The sequence below is a fragment of the Anser cygnoides genome, chromosome 3 (assembly GCF_040182565.1).
Source record: "Anser cygnoides isolate HZ-2024a breed goose chromosome 3, Taihu_goose_T2T_genome, whole genome shotgun sequence".
Lineage (NCBI taxonomy): Eukaryota > Metazoa > Chordata > Aves > Anseriformes > Anatidae > Anser > Anser cygnoides.
In genome coordinates this window covers 29,184,273-29,200,706 of record NC_089875.1, presented here as the reverse complement: position 1 = coordinate 29,200,706, position 16,434 = coordinate 29,184,273, and the positions used below count along the sequence as shown (strand labels likewise).

Genomic DNA, 16,434 nt, shown 5'->3' with positions numbered 1-16,434 from the left:
AGAGCTTTTTGGGACTCACATAACAAGAGAAAGACTTTTTAAACGATTTTAATGATGGGAGTTTGGTGCACACAAGCTGCTGCTGAGAAATTAATATTTATGTTTGTTTTTCAATACTAATCCACTTTTGTTTACTTTCTGTCAGGCTGAAATATTGATGGAAATATTTCACTGAAAATTATACAAAGGAGCAGTTCACCTAGATCAAATTGAAGGCACTGGGAAAAGTTGGGATAAGATCTGAAAGCATCTTGAAGCAGTGAAATCAATGCATTATCTGATTCTGTTTTCTGTGTAACTTTGCTTCTCTCAAAAGCTCTGCAAAATTCAGAAGAAGCTTGTCCAGGGTGCAAGGGTTTTGTTTGTGGTCTGTTCATAAACAGCAAATCCAAACCAAGCTAATTGTTGTGGATGATGGAATGGCTGATGTAGGCTGCTGTAGTTATCCCAGCACAGAGAAAACGTAGTTCAGGTCTTATCCCTCTCGTTAGCACTACTTGCATAGCGTTGATATAATTTTCCATCTAGTGCTTATTTGTATGGTGTGTTAAACATATCTTAGGTTTTCCCAACTTTTTGGTTTGTTCTGTAAATCCACCTTAATGGTTCTGTTTTAAAAATACAAACTTTTTTTGTGTTCAGAATTTCTTTATTAGGAATGACTGGGAAATCGATATACCATGACCTTGAGTTTCAGTAACTAACATTTTGAGCATTTAAAAGTTTGGGGAAAGGAAGATTGAGGTCCTCTTCTAATTAGTCAGGGAAAAAATATTGGGGGATTTTCTGTTTAGAGTAAACAGAGTGTGGTTTTATTGACTTGGTTGATGGACTATTACTAAAATAAAAGTATTAAATGAAATCAGAATTGTAAAGAAAACTGTAGGAGAAAGCCCAATGACAAATTAGTTGCAGTCAAGGCAATGGCCATCAAAGCTAACAGCAAGCTAGACTTTTACTTCCCTAAAACCTGTGCCCAGTTCTGTCCAGGTTAAGGTGGTTGTTGCTTCTGTAACTGATTGCTGCATCAGGCTTCAGGCCCCAGGGGATGAGCTGGGAATGTGCGGAAACCAGATGACTCATCACATGAGAGATTTCCTTTATTAAATATCCCCAAATCAGTAGCCTAAGAAATTAATGCAATTTTCAGTATATAAAATCCACTGAGGTATCGACGAATTATCTTTGGAGAACTTTTTCTTCAAACACTATCAAATTGGCTTTATTGATTTTTTTTTAAAGTGACTAAAAACTAAGGGACACTAAAAAGATACTAATGGTGACTGGGAAATGGACGAACTGGCAGTGTGTGTCACATACAGGATATTTCCTGTTTTTTTGTTGAATGTTTTCAATAAAGCACAGAGGAAGAGAAAGGGTGCTGGGCAATTTTAGTAACAAAGAGGAAAGTCACTGACAGTCCTATTTTCAGAACCCTTATTCACATTCATTTGAAGGAGCTGCAACACCAAAGACAGAGGTAATAAAAGTGGAAGTAGGGTGATTAAAAATATGGAGCTGGAGAATAACAGTGACATTCATGGGAAAATGTAACCCAGTACACCCAGGGAAACGTAATTTGAAACACAGACATTCAAAGGGAGGGAGAATCCTAGAAAGCAGCAATGCTGACAGAGACCTCGGGGTCAAATTAGACATGAATTTGCAATATGATACGACAGCATGACCAGCCAGTGCAGTTGTGCTGTACACATAGAGGCATATCTGGGAACATGAAGGTCATCCTCCTTCCTGATGTGACCCTGACCACACCAAGACCAGTGTCTCAGCTCACTGGGAAGAAATGGAAAACCAGGGAGAGCTGAGGAAGGAGGAGAGAGCTGGGTGACGTAGAATGTCTATGGGCAGAAATGTAATAAAAACGCCCACTGCACTGAGCACTTTCCTAAGAGTGGTGGCACCAAGTACCTCTGCATTTGATCTGAAATGTTTGCAGGAGGCTGCAGTTTACCTTCTCCTTGTGCGCAGAACTGCCCTGATGTGAGCCACAAGGTGCCTCACTGCCTGAAAATCAGAAAATCAACAGATGTTGTCTCTGTGTCCTTAGCCAGCTTCCTGCTCTGACTGGGAGCCTGCAGACCCCCATGCTATGGGAAGGTCTGGCAGGACCTGCAGAATCTGACCCCTAGAAAGCAAAGGCACAATCCTCAGCTTGGTGATTTTTGCAGACTGGTGGGAAGAGGCGTGGCCACTCTCCTTGCAGAAGGTACCCACCTGATCCAAGCAGTCACCAGCAAGACATAAGACATATGCAGCTCTGCCAGAGGAGGTCAGACCTTCTGCCTCAGGACCTTCCCTTTGGGCCAAGGGCACAGGCCACCCCACACACCCCTTGTTCAGCTGCATTTCAGAGTGGGGGCATGAGGATGAACCTGAGCACCAACAAGGCATCCCCGCTCCTGGTACCCACGCCAAGGCTGAGTTGCATTTCACATTGATGATCTGATGAAACATCAAGAGCAAGGGGACCAATCCTACTAGCAGAAATAAAAATTCAAGACTGCTCCCTTCCACCCTCCAATAACATTTGTTTCATCCAAAAATAGTAGAAAAAGCATTTAAATTGAGTGAACATTGAAACCTGTACCTCTTGGGAAAACTACGTCTAAAATGGCTCATCAGTTTGTACCTGTTGATAAACGTTTTGAGACTCTCTGGTCTAATTTAATGACTCTCAGTAGAAGACAGATGCATCAGGATAACATGCATGACACAACCCACATTCCCATCTCCCTTACCCTATGTCCCTCCAGTTACTCATTTGCTCTCCTAAAGAGACACACAGAACCCTCCTGAGTGCAAAGGAAGCTCTAAGGCTTGGTGCAACAGTAGGGAGCTGCCTCAAGGGTCAAGGCACAGTCCTTAGTATCCTGCATGGGGAAAAAAAAGCAGTTCTCAATCTTTTGTGCTACAGTAAGTTTTAAAATGTTTGTTTTTCAAAACTGTTCTGTCAAAGAACCAAAAAGAGAAAAAAGCCGGTCAATACTTTTAATCTAGTCTTGCTTCTTACTTTCTGATGTATGTATCTCTACCAGTAGCAGATATTTGGGTATTATGCAGAAAGAAAAGGAAGAAAGAAAGGAAGAAAGAAAGGAAGAAAGAAAGGAAGAAAGAAAGGAAGAAAGGAAGAAAGGAAGGTAGAAAGGAAGAAAGAAAGGAAGAAAAAAAGGAAGAAAGGAAGAAAGGAAGAAAGGAAGAAAGGAAGAAAGGAAGATAGAAAGGAAGATAGAAAGGAAGAAAGGAAGAAAGGAAGAAAGGAAGAAAGGAAGGAAGAAAGGAAGAAAGGAAGAAAGGAAGAAAGGAAGAAAGGAAGAAAGAAAGAAAGAAAGAAAGAAAGAAAGAAAGAAAGAAAGAAAGGAAGGAAGGAAGGAAGGAAGGAAGGAAGGAAGGAAGGGAAGGAAGGAAGGAGGGAAGGAAGGAAGGAAGGAAGGAAGGAAGGAAGGAAGGAAGGAAGGAAGGAAGGAAGGAAGGAAGGAAAAGAAAGAAAGAAAGAAAGAATATATCCTTGAAATTCGACTGGGAGTTGTTGTTGCTAACACAAGACCATGTACGAAATTGCAATTGACAGTTTATAAGGTCAAAAGTTTTTTCTTCAATATCAATGCAGAGATCTGAAATGTAAGTTTAGAGATGAACAATATAAAATTCTAATAATGTCTATCAAAAATTTTCCATATAGATGTGTAGATCATGTTTGCCTATTTGGAAGCACAAATAATATCCATGAGAAGCCAATGAGGTTACCAGAATTCCAAAGCAGGCTACATATTTTAGGTCACTGAGGTCTGATGAGAGGAATTATGGTGGGTTGATTTTCATTTTATTGCTGTTAATAAGAAAAAAAGCTTAATGGTTCAAAGCCAAGCTGAAGCATGAAAAGATTTTTTATGTGCAGCCAAGTTATTAAGATTGTGAAATAATATTTTATCCATAGATGGCCAATTATGCTAGCACAGACTGAAAAAAATAGAGTTAGAAACATCTTTTCTTTGTTTGTCCTTGCCTCGCCTTGCCTTCCTTTCCCTTCTCTTCTCTCTCCTCTTACCTTCCTTTCCCTTCCCAAATAATGTTTTTTGCCAGGTCCTCCCTCCAGCTAAATACATTTATGTACAACCCTGGGTGTGACCAAGAGCATAATTTGGCATGAGCTCTGTGAATTACAGATGTTTCTCCACTTACTCAATCTTTCTCCAAGCTCAAGAAAAAGTTAATTAGGTGATGTACACTAAATTCAAAGTTTTGAATGCTGCTTTTTTCCATTGGTGGATGATTTTTATCTGGAGAATATAACAGCTAGTAGACAGAGAGATGAATGGCCAGCTATTACCAGTTTCTACACAAGTGGTATATTCTATGATTGTCTGACAAATTTAATTTGGATAATTCACCAGAAGACTAATTAAAAACCCCAAATAATTTGCACTAGATCCACTGGTTTTAATCTCCGCCTTAGAGATCATATTTCTTTCTGTCAAGCGACAGTATTTAACTAAATTAAATGAAATCCCACTCCATTACTGCTGAACTGAAGAAACCTTAACCCAGTTTATTTTTCTGTTATGCAGGCAGAATCCTAACTTGGCTGTGCAATGCCTGTTCTGGAAAATGAAGTCCAGAAACTCTCCAGATAACATTTTGCCCTGAGCTTGAGCTGCTAAAATACAATGGAGAAGCAGAAAGGAATGGGGGAGAGAAGTTACAGGTCCCTAGCACTTCCCAAGGGCTATGCAAAGACAAGCTCATTACTTCCCAGATGGATGCAAAGACATAAATGAGTGCTGTTGTGAGAAATGGTGTTGCTAGTAGTTCTTTTTGTTTTTTTCAGGCACCTAAGACCTAGACCTGCAGATTATGTGACCTTTTTGGCTTGGTTCCCCATGTATGCAGGTTTGCAATCACAGCTTTTTTAGCTGCTATCCTAACTGCCGAGTCTCCTGATAATTCTCATGGTACCCTCAATGCCATCTTCCGCAAATTATTCTCTCTGGACTGCCCTGCCTGTGCCCTTTTGACTTTAATGAGCTGCTGCAGAGGGATAAAGGTCACACCTCATAGAGTGGTCACAAGAGCTTGTGAGTGTGCGTTTATTACTTCTTTGGTTGCCAGGAAGGCAGGAGACTATGACTGCGGAAGCCATGTGATGGGCTGAATGTGATGTATCATCATCCATCAAACAAGTGGGGAAACTTCTCTCTAATGCCAGGCAGAAACATAGCATTAATTAAAGAGAGCATCTTTTTAATTTAATTACACCCTCCACAATAAGTGGGAATAAGATACCCACCATACTGTTGTTGATATGAAGGTTAATTCCCTAATACCTGCAAAGGGCTTTCAGAGCCTCATTTAAAAGGTTTTAGGGATGCTGCAGTTGTTTTACTTCAGTCCTGTGCTTGTAAGCTAGAGGAATTTTTCTTCTTTCTTGTATCTTCCTAGGTACAAACAGCATCTTAAGGAAAAAGAACATGAATTTTAAAATAAAAATCTCATTGCTTTAGAGCTGTTCTCAAGACTTTCAAGGCCATGTCAGGGTTTTTTATACACTCCCTTGAGATATATGTTTGTATTTTGATATGCAGATACCATGTCACTCCTCCTGCAATAGATACCCTGTTGTCCTTGAAAGACAAGCCACAAAGGCCACCATGGGAGTGTGGCGACACCACTACCTCCACCTTCAGTCTCCACAAACACCCTTTGCCTCCAGCCTTTCTCCCGGCCCCTGGAAAGCTCTAGAGAGCAGCATGGCTTCAGGCAATGCCTGAAGGTCAGTGCCTCCTCATCACCAAAGGACCAAACCTTGACACCAAGCTACTTTAAGAAAAGGAGCCTGCATTTTTATTCATAGTGTATTACCTGAAATAAGTTAGTTTGGGCCTTGAAAGCCTTGACATCAGCTCAAAAATCATGACACTTTTATTAGTGAGAAGTACATGGTCAGATGATATCAGTAGCAAAAGCCAGATATGTTGTGCAGTAGGGCCTAGGGTCAGAGTTTGAAGGTGCGTTGTCATTAGCTCACTGGGGAATAAGATGCTTGTACATTTTTAAAAATCTGTCCCCAGATGTTTTCCCAGTACTACAGATCCTTTTCCATACTGTGAGACATTATATGACAAAGAGGAATTTGTAGCCCTCCTTCCTACTAGCCATAAGCAAAGGGGAGGTTGTCATGGTCTGGTGGAGACCCAGTGAGGCGACTGCTGTTTCATGTGATCTACAGCATCCCATACCTGCTTGGCAGGTGAAACTTTATGAGGAGAGAGCCTGACTCCACTGCAAATTTGGGAATGTAAGGGCTTATATCTGTTTTATCTATCTGTTGTTTCTTTCAAGCCTGTATTTGTTCCTCAGTATTCCACTGTCACATCCTTTTAATATATGTGTGGAAATGACTTATTTTCCAAAATATTGGTGACAATATTAGCTGGGAGATGGTGAGATTGTCAGAGGTTTTGTCACAACATCAATTGTCAGATTTTATCAGTGTTAGAAAAAAAACAAGTCAGGAAGAATTTCATTGCCTAAGCTGTTTTGTCTTAGCAGCTTGTTTTTCTTTGATTCACTTTTTGTACTGAAGTTCCTCTTTCCTGTGCAAATCCTTCACTTGAGTTGTTTAAAGCATTTCACTTATTATTTTTTTGTTGTTGGTGGTGGTGGTGTTTTTTTTCTTTGTGCATTCATTCAGGAAACATTGCAGCTCTTGATAGACTGTGCTGTTTTTTTTTTTTTTGTCTCCAGAGGTTTCTTTTGAAAATAAGGAGGAAAATAATCTCCTGCCTTCCTGGTGTATTCTGAAAGCACTGACTTTTCAGAGATTACTTAGGATATGCTTTTTATTAATAGGATCAGGAGAGGCAGCTTCCTAGTGATTAGAATTTGTGGCTTTATCTGAAGGCATTGTTCTCTCTAAAATCTCTCTAATAGCATGCTAAATTATAAAAACATTAATTAGATCATTAGATAAATGGACATTAATCCTCCAGCTATGTATAATGCACCCTTTGATGTACCCTGCTTAGGAGCTCTAGGTCTGTCCAGCATTTCCTTTTCTCAAAGTATATTATTTTTCCAATAATTAAAGCAGCTATTTTGCTGCATTTCTTCAGTGTTACTGTAGGAGAATAATGTTCTAGTTCAGTGGAAGTCACTGAAAGAGCCGGTTTCCAGGGCATGAAACCCTTTCATTTAAAAGGGCAAAGGTCGACTCAACAAGAAGTTGAGTCATGCCAAAAGCAGGACAAGTGTGTCCCCTGTGACAGTGTGAGTGAGAGTGAGAGGGGGAATGTTGCAAAGAGGAATTCCCTGCTTTGGGTAGGTGTTTCATTCTGGAGGGGGCTATGGGTAGTGATAGATCACCAGAGCCAACTGGATTTTCTTCATCAATGCTAATTTTGGCAAGCATGAAAGTAGTCATTAAATCATCACATAACCATAAAGCTGTATATATCCAGCTTCTGGACCTTCTAATGCATGTTCTCTAATTTAAACCAGTGAAATTTGTAATGCTAGTTACAACAACATATCATTACTGTATTTTTTCAGATGTATCCAATCAATAACTATATCAGAGGTGCCGAAGATTCCAGAGTGTGTATTTTGTAATCATTCATATTTTTTGTTGGCTTGTAGTATTAAGGAAAGCACATGTGCAGTACTTAGCACAGAATTATTAGATGATCTGGAGAGAAAGAGGAAGAGTGAAATTAATGGGATTTGTTTTTATAGAAACTTTTGAATGGATTTCTGTTTGTTCACCTGGTGCTACTTTGCTTTAGACCTATCAACATCATTTGAAAGAAAGTGCATAAGCATGCATGCATATGTGTCTGCCTACATATGTGGTCAGGAGAAAAGAAACAGGAAGATGGCAGTACCTCACTGGGCCACCAAAGTGGATGCATTACAGAAGAAAAATTACTTCAGAAACTTCACCCACTTTATTAGAAAGAAATACAGCAATGCAATAATATTGTGAATAGAAGCTGAAAACTATATAGTACTATATAATATTTTTAAGACCTTTACACTACATTTGCACTTAATATAGGTTAATGTACTTGATTATGCAAGGATGGATAATAAAAAACCTCCATGCAATGTGAGCTGTGGCAACAAGATTTCTGAAGGAGTTATTCGAAAGAAGTGCTGACTGTTGATTGCAAACATGATTGTGGGGTGTGGGTGCAAGATATGTACTCACGGATAAAGTGAGTCGCTGAGTATACATTCTCATTTCCTACCGAGTGTCCACTGCCTCCCTGGGATATATTCCTTTGGCTGTCTGAGAGGTTTCTCTAGAGGAAGGACCCCTGTGATTGCACAGTAAAAAGCATCAGCACTTGGTGATGGGAAAATGCTGATAGATAATCTTAGAAAACAATCTTCAGATTTTTCAGTACTGTAAGACATTTGCAAAAGCAAAATTGCTTAAGAGTTTATTTCATTTTCGTTAGTCACCCAAAGTGTGAATGCTCATTCTGTAATTTGTGTGAGCAGACCTATACCGCCTTGGTCTGGGCATTGGTCTCCAAGTTTCATGGAAACAGACCTTCTCATGAGACTTTTGTTATAACCCATTCTGCCTAGAGTTCTCTCATCTTCTAGTCAGCCATTAACCAGCCAGTCAGTTATTAAAACAAACAAAAAAAAAAAACCTTTCTTCTTTTAGTCCAAACACCAACAATATTGCCTGGTAACATTCAGCAGACTTCTAGCCATAACCTGGCAGTGCATTCCTGTTGTGTAATGCATTCACACATTCCCAGTGGATTTTAATTTACTCTAGTAATGCCTAGACTAATTCACACACAGCACATTGTAATGCAAATGGAATGGTTAAAATAGATCACACGTCTCTCTTCCATCTCAATTTTGTTCTAATGTATCATTGCAGCTCATTCTGTAAACTGTTGAAGCCATCTTCATTCAACTGTAAACTAAAGAGACTAGATGTCTATCAGACTAAACCAAAACAGTTCTTGATTAATCACAACCTCTTGACCTAATGAGTGATAGCTGTGTTAAAAATGTTGTCATTATCTAAATGGAGTACCAAAACGTCCTGCAGATCCTAAGCAAATTGACTCTCTTCTATTTATAAACAACACTGGAAGATGAACTCCTGGGTTTATACTGGAAAAGGGACATCATTCATTTTTATCCAACATACCTGCTTTTAGTGATATTACCCACACACGTGGGTTTCAGAAAATCTTAACAACTGAAGTGGTTTATATGCTTTTAAGACTAATTTTGAGGTTTATGTGTACATTCATCACACTGGAGCTGGGTGCTCAATATCTACCTAAAATGCATGGTATTAATAGTACATGTTAAAGTTCCTTCTTAGGCTTTCTGTTAGATGCTAAACATCATTAGCACTAGATATGGAGTTCTGGCTTTCCAGGGTTTTTATAACTGTTGTTTGCTGCAACAGAGGGCATTTTTCCAACACGTAAAATGAACATCTCTTTGTGTGCATGACAAAGCGATGAATTCTTGAAAAGCCAGTTTTTAAAGCTATACATTGCCAGATTTTTTGATTAATAATCTGGTCACATGGAAGTAAAGATGCTGTTACAGAAAGAAATCAAATGATGTACAGAATTTTTTCCTGATGTTTTTAAAATATTGGCTCTTTCTTTCTACATGTTGTTCCAATGAAGCCTTGAGAGCAAAGAGGCCTGGATTGCACATGTCTCTAATGATTTATAAGTCTTCTTTTCCCACAGATGCTGATTTGTTATGATATTACTTTTAATTCCTAACAGGTATTGTAGTTCTCATTCCCATTAAAATAAATAAATAAATAAAAGTGGAAAAAAAAAAGAAAAAAGAAAAAAAGAAATGTACTGAACTTATAACTAGTTCTTGTGCTGAGAATAAACATAAGGTCAGTCACATGTTTCTGTTAAGGAAACTAATTATAATTTTCTGTCAGCAAAAAAAGACCAGAAAAATTCATTCTACATTTGTAAATTATAGCTGCTCTTGCAGTTGGTGTTTATGATGTTGTGGCATGAATTAAAAATATTATCTTAGGTGGGAAACCTTTCTCAGTCTGCATGGGTCACATGGGTAGGTCTGTGGGTACACCCAGGGTCCCAGAGTGGTGCAGGTAGGTGTGTTGTACCAGCCCCAAGGGCAATCCCACAATACAGCCTGGACTCGGGGTTGCCTTTTTGAGGGAAGATGCTCTGAAATGAGCTGCAGCATCCTCCATCCCACCAACAGGAATATGCACCCAGAGTCAGGAGGAACACTGGGACTGCAAAACTTTCTCTCACCTTGCAGTGGAATTAGAGATTAACATCTCCCTAGAAGCCCTTCCACGTGTTGAAGAAGCCTTTTGTATTTCTCCTTGATAGTTTTCTTTTACATGCTCAAGGATCACATTAGCTTTTTTGCCACAGTTTGCCCTTAGGCTGCCTGTTGAGGCAATTGTTCACCATAACTCCAGAACCTTTCGCGGAGTTGTTGCTTTCCAAGATAAAATGTCTTGTCCCCTAAGAAGGGACCATATTCCTCATCCTCCCATTTAATACCTGCTATTTAGAGTTACTAAAACACAGCTTTTCAGATCATGACCATTTAATCAAAAGATCTATATCACTCTGCAACAGAAATTTCTCTTTCTCAGTATTTTTGCCTCATAGGTATTGAAACTCTGTGCAGGTTTTACCACCTATGACAGTGTTCAAACTTTTAATATAGACACCAAATAGCATTGGCCCAAATGAAATCTCACTGGCAGTATTGTCTGACATTTCCTTATCAGCCACACTTCAGCTATATCCACAATCCTTTTTTAATCTGTGCTTTTAAATCCTGATGTAACATGACTCTAAATTGAATGCCATGGAGAAGTCAAAATAATTGTAACAATTCTACTTAAGTAGAAGTAAATCTGTGACGAAAAGAAAAAAAAATAACTTCATATGATGGGGCCAAATTTCCATGAGACCATAATAATAAGTAATGGTAGATTTATTTTTGTCCTTAATTCTTTATCGAACCATAGCAGACCATTCCTCTCCTTTATTAATGATAACTCTGGCCTAAAGGCATCTGTCTGCAGTTGTTATAATATTTAAATTGTTCTAATATTGAATATTTCTAGTCTTCTGGACTTCTGAAGCACTTGCTGCATCCAAATTCTTTAGGTGGTTATGAAGAATTTAGTTACTGCTCCCTGGCTATTGGTGTACCAGGAAGTTCGACTGAATGATCTGAAAGTCTCTTCCTACCATAATTTCTATGAAATCTTTGAAGCTGACTTTGGCAATATTACAAAGGAAACCTGTAAAAAATGATGAACCGTTCTTGACTAAGATTTTTCACTGTGGTTGTGCCTGCAGCAAGAGGAAACAAAACTTGGTTTCTTAGGATTTCACCTTCACCATAGAAATTTCTTCTGGTTAAATCTATTCTTTATAACCTTCCACAGTATTATTAGACTTACTAGGAAGCAATGTACTTTATGTGATTTGTTATACTAGCCTTCACAGACAAAATTAAGTTTCATAGAAAATTGTTTTCCTGAGGTATATTGCTCCATGCTCTCAGCATAATAACACCTTCACATTGCTTAAACTTGAATGATATTACGTGTCTTAGAGTATTATTCATTTACATTTACTATTGCAACATAGAAATGGAGAAAGTGTTAATTGCTGGTTCAGAAGCAAATTACTGATACTTTTTTTGTTGTTTATATCATAATATATAAACTATCTATATCTATGATATATATATTATATGCAACTTATGTCATATGATATTACATATGCAAATATATAAAATGTATTTTATACACATATAACATAAAATATTAGCACTATTTTTTTCTCCAATGATATGTCAATGTTGCTGTCCATAGTGTGTCTGAAGCTTGAGAAATTTTCTTGACCCAGCTTTGATCTGGTAGGTCTGGTAAGTGCAGAAGCTTCTGCATAGATTTTGTAAGACTAGTGAGGTCTTCACAGAGTTGTTCAGCTACTGATATACATGTAGGCATGAAGTCAGAAGTGCTTAGCTTACATGGGACAAGATGTTTTGGTACAGGAAGTGTACAGCTGTTTTGACACGGTCCATTGACTGGGTCAGGGGATTGTTTTTCTGCATGGGCTCAACCCTCATGGCCCTGATGCTTTCATGAGCTGTGCTTGTCCCTAGGAAGGTCCTCCAGACACTCAGCTCCAGTTCCGAAATTTCAGGCTAATCTGTAGGCCGACATCTGGTCCCTATTCTTACATTCTGATATTAACCAAGCCAACTTAAAACTCCCTGAATCAGCAAATTTCACATTGAATCAGTCAGTAGATAATTTCTATGGGTACCATGAACTTGTTTCACTCACATTCCGTAATGTGTCTAGTATTGATTATAGCTATCACAATGCACTGAAAAATATGTTGCCTTGCATTATTTTGCTGAATCCAAATGTACACTGAGGTAACACAGAGATATATTTTCAGTAACTCTTTACAGACTAATGTACTTACTGAGAGTACACAATAAGGAAATTAATATAACTATAAATATTTGAATAACGTGAGGACACCCACACCCCTGGAATCCAGATTTTGATCCAGCAGAGGCAGTGATGGGTTAAATTAACACAGTCATGTGCTGAATGTATTCAGAAATGTAGAAAGCACAGTATTCTCCAGACCTTTGAGATCCAGGGATATTTTGTGAAAATCTTGATGGCTTCTGCACAGAGTTACTTTGAGGCTCCAGGACTCAACAGTTCAATCTTCAGTCTATACTTCAGTGAAACTATAGAGGCTATATTGCAGTTAATCTGCAGCCTGGATAAATCTATGAAAAATAATCAAGAGTTGATCATACTCCGATTCTTTGCAATTGATGTTTAATCACTGCAGGAATATAAGACAGTACTACTCTACTACTCCCACTTGTCCATGTATAAATCTGGAGGAAATCCACTTATTTGAGTTAGAAGGTATTTTGCAGTTTCTTCATAGAAGTGAAGTGATCCTGCAGGCATTTATCTTCACTTTAGCTCCATGATTTGTCTGATGGAAAGAACAGTTCAGGTGCAGACAGTGGGGGTAGAGCAAAATCATGTTCTCTATTACCTACACATCTCTAATTTCAAGCTCCAATTTTTGGAAGTAAAATAATTTGGCCCCCCACATGGTATCTGTTTCTGGAACTTATTATCTGCTTTGTTAAGTTCAGATGGCATTCAGATAAGGATAATTTAATTAGACATCTTAGTAATCATACATGCATACTTACTACCACAGCAGGGGGTGGCTTCTTCAAAACAAAACCCTTCACATTACTTAGGACAGCATGTTTTTCCTGAAAGCTTTCACATTGTGTGCATGTATGTTTATATCGCCTCCTTTTTCTCTAGAGTTCATATCACATGGTGTTTCCCCTTTGAAGATTTTTATATTGTTTGGGAATATCCCTACCTAGAAAAACTTCCTGTTCTTAGGAGGTGTTCCTTTGAGAAAATGCTCGTTTTACACTGATGCTCCACTTTGAAGATGTTGATAACATCGGGGGGTTGCCTCCAAACCAAAAAGTTTCTCAAGCCTGGGAAGACATTTCCCTGAGATTGTGGGGCATACATGCAGATGACATTTCTTTGGGAATCTGCCCGTTGCATAGATGTCCTCGCTCACTCTGTGCTGTTTTGTGGTTTAAAATATCGTCATATTTTCCATCTGAAGAAGAGTGTGTTTACAATTGTTCCATTAGGAATAGCTTGAGAATGTGTTTAGTGTCAGAGGTACAAAATAAGTGGGAAATGGGTTTCTGTCTTGTGTTGCTTAATATTTTGCTTGTTCACATATTTGAAGATGTCTTTCAAACCCTGTCTGGCAATTAGAAACAAATTGATGTCCAATAGACGAACTACTTAAATGAAATTTCATATAACTGCTGAACTTTGGGGTGAAAAAGAAAATAAATAAATAGGTAAATAAATTGAAAGTGAAATCCAGCTTCAGCAAATAGTCCATACTTTGGAAAACAGCCAATATAAAATCTTTCTGTAAACTTTTCTAACGTTTTGAGTGCTTGAAACCTGTATTTGAATTCGAAGCTACAGCCAATATCTGAGTGAAGGAGCAAACCTGTTGCACCATAAACTTCATAAAAGTGATTATATAAACCTAAAACAACTTATTCAGGAGAAAATGGCTTGCAAAAGAAGCAGAAGTGAAAATATTTAGGTTTGGCTGAAGTAGCTACAAGTTTGATCATTATAAGTATACCATGCAAGTAAATAGCTTGTGGGTGGGTCTAAAGCCAATGTGAACCTTTATGTGGAAAATACTGCCTATGTGGGTATGGAAAATAGCCTATTTAAACTATAATTATACTGAATATGTGCAAATAAAACCCAAATAAAACACCCATGTAGAAAGCATATTTCTTTAATATTTCTCTGGGTATCTTCTATGTTATTCTTCTCATGGTCTTAGGGCAGACAGGATTATATTGTATTCATATTAATAGGTTGAAAGTAAACAGTATACAAAGAGGTAAAATATCTTCTTAAAATACACATACAAAATAACAGTGGAAGAAGAAAGATGTGTAACCAACATTAGATTGGATCTAACAGACTGTTACAATTTGTTGATTCAGTTCCCTGAGTAGAAGGCTTGGCTGGAATTACCGACTCCTTTCTTAAACAGGTCAGCAAGACTATTTTAAAGAGAGTCACTGGCGCATCAGGAAATCTACTCACTTCACTTTGGATTGGTTTGGGGATGGCATTGCAACCTGTCAACTAAATTTCTGTGCAGTAGCTGGTTGGGGTAATAGGGCTGAACTCGAGACATACTGAATTTTGGGTCGTTTCATTTTTGCTTGTGCCTTCTCACATTGCTCCTGTTCCTAGTGCTCCCATGGCAGGAAGAGAAGAGACCTGGTGGAGTACTCACTGTACTGGCTGTACTCTGTTTTTATTGTCTCTTGTGCTATGGGAAGCCACATCTGTGACCTTGCAGCAATTTCTGGTTGTAACACATAATAGCTTGAATAGACAGTATGAACTTGTTCTGCTAGCTTTTGTAGTGCAGGATCAGGCCCTTGCTAGGATTTACATAAGCCTAACAAAGAACAGAGTAATCATGTAATTAATTTCATGCAAACTTTTCAGGTTATGGGTCAGACCTCTCAGATGTACTCTGGAGCTGTGTTTGTCCAAGTGGTGTAGGTCTCAAATATGACATGCACAGCACTAATTAGCTGCTGCTACATAATAAGCATGGAAAACAGTGATGGGAAAACTTAGTGAGGTAACTCATTTTACAATACTGCTTCCATTTTGCTGTTACTTCTTGTTGTCACATTAACTTCTGAAGGCACAGCTATTAAGCATACAAGAGCAGAAATTAGTATTTGCAAGATGCAGCCTATATAATGGTAAAGAAGAATATTCTCATGTCTACTGCAGATCAATGCTGTTTCATCCTCATTCTGCAGCAAAGCTGTTATCCTCCAATGAATTATTAAAAAAAAAAAAAAAAGCTACACAGTATCTGAACAATCGTAATAATTCAAACAGTGACATGACCAAGAAAGATACAAGATGTGAATGAGCAATATCTTATGATATGAACTACTTGACTGACTGATAAAGAAACCCTAGAGCCATTAGTACCCATAGTGGCACTGGTTTTATGGTATTTGAAGGATTGACATACATACTATTCTCTTCTTAGAAAACTACTGCAGTTCATTCATTTATTCCCATGTTCAGTGAGTGGAATATTCCTTCTCAGCTTCTTTCACATCTGTGGAGGATGGTGACATCTCACACCATGAGTCCTTAAATCATTGCCTGTTCTCTGCTCTCTATGAGGACATCTTTATTTGTACTTGAAAAAAAAAAAAAAATTCTTTTACTGCTTCCAAAATCTTTACTTCTTGTCTTAATCTGCAACTTTTAAAAATACTTCACACCCCATAATACCTAAGGACTGATAATACAAATATTTCACACTAATATCTATATGTTCTATTTACTTTTTGCCCCAATCCTGAGATATTCTGTCTCAAAAAGTCAGGAGGATTTAAGATTTTGTCCTTACTGCCTGATATAATAACCACACTTGCTTATGGGACATGCTAAATTTTTATGCTGGCATTGCAGATGCTGTGGCTTCCATGTGTTTATGAGATGTGCACTTTCCATGGCAAGGAAATGGTGGTTCATGGAGTGAGCAACAGTGGGCAGATTTATAGAGGACCTTTGCATCATATCATTCAAATGATGTCACTGGATAAATGGTTTACTTTTTGAAAAAGATGCTATGTATCATTGTTGTTTATGAAAGACTTTGAATGGTTTACAAAGAGGGAGTTTCACATTGAAACCTTTACAGTCTAGGTATCTTCCTCAGACAACCACATGGGCAA

General features: G+C 38.2%; 1 long non-coding RNA gene across 1 annotated transcript in view; it reads left to right on the top strand.

Annotated features, from left to right (window-relative positions):
- Positions 1–16,434, top strand: part of LOC136790360 (uncharacterized) — a 53,627-nt gene that overhangs the window by 13,086 nt on the left and 24,107 nt on the right. The window lies entirely within an intron of this gene.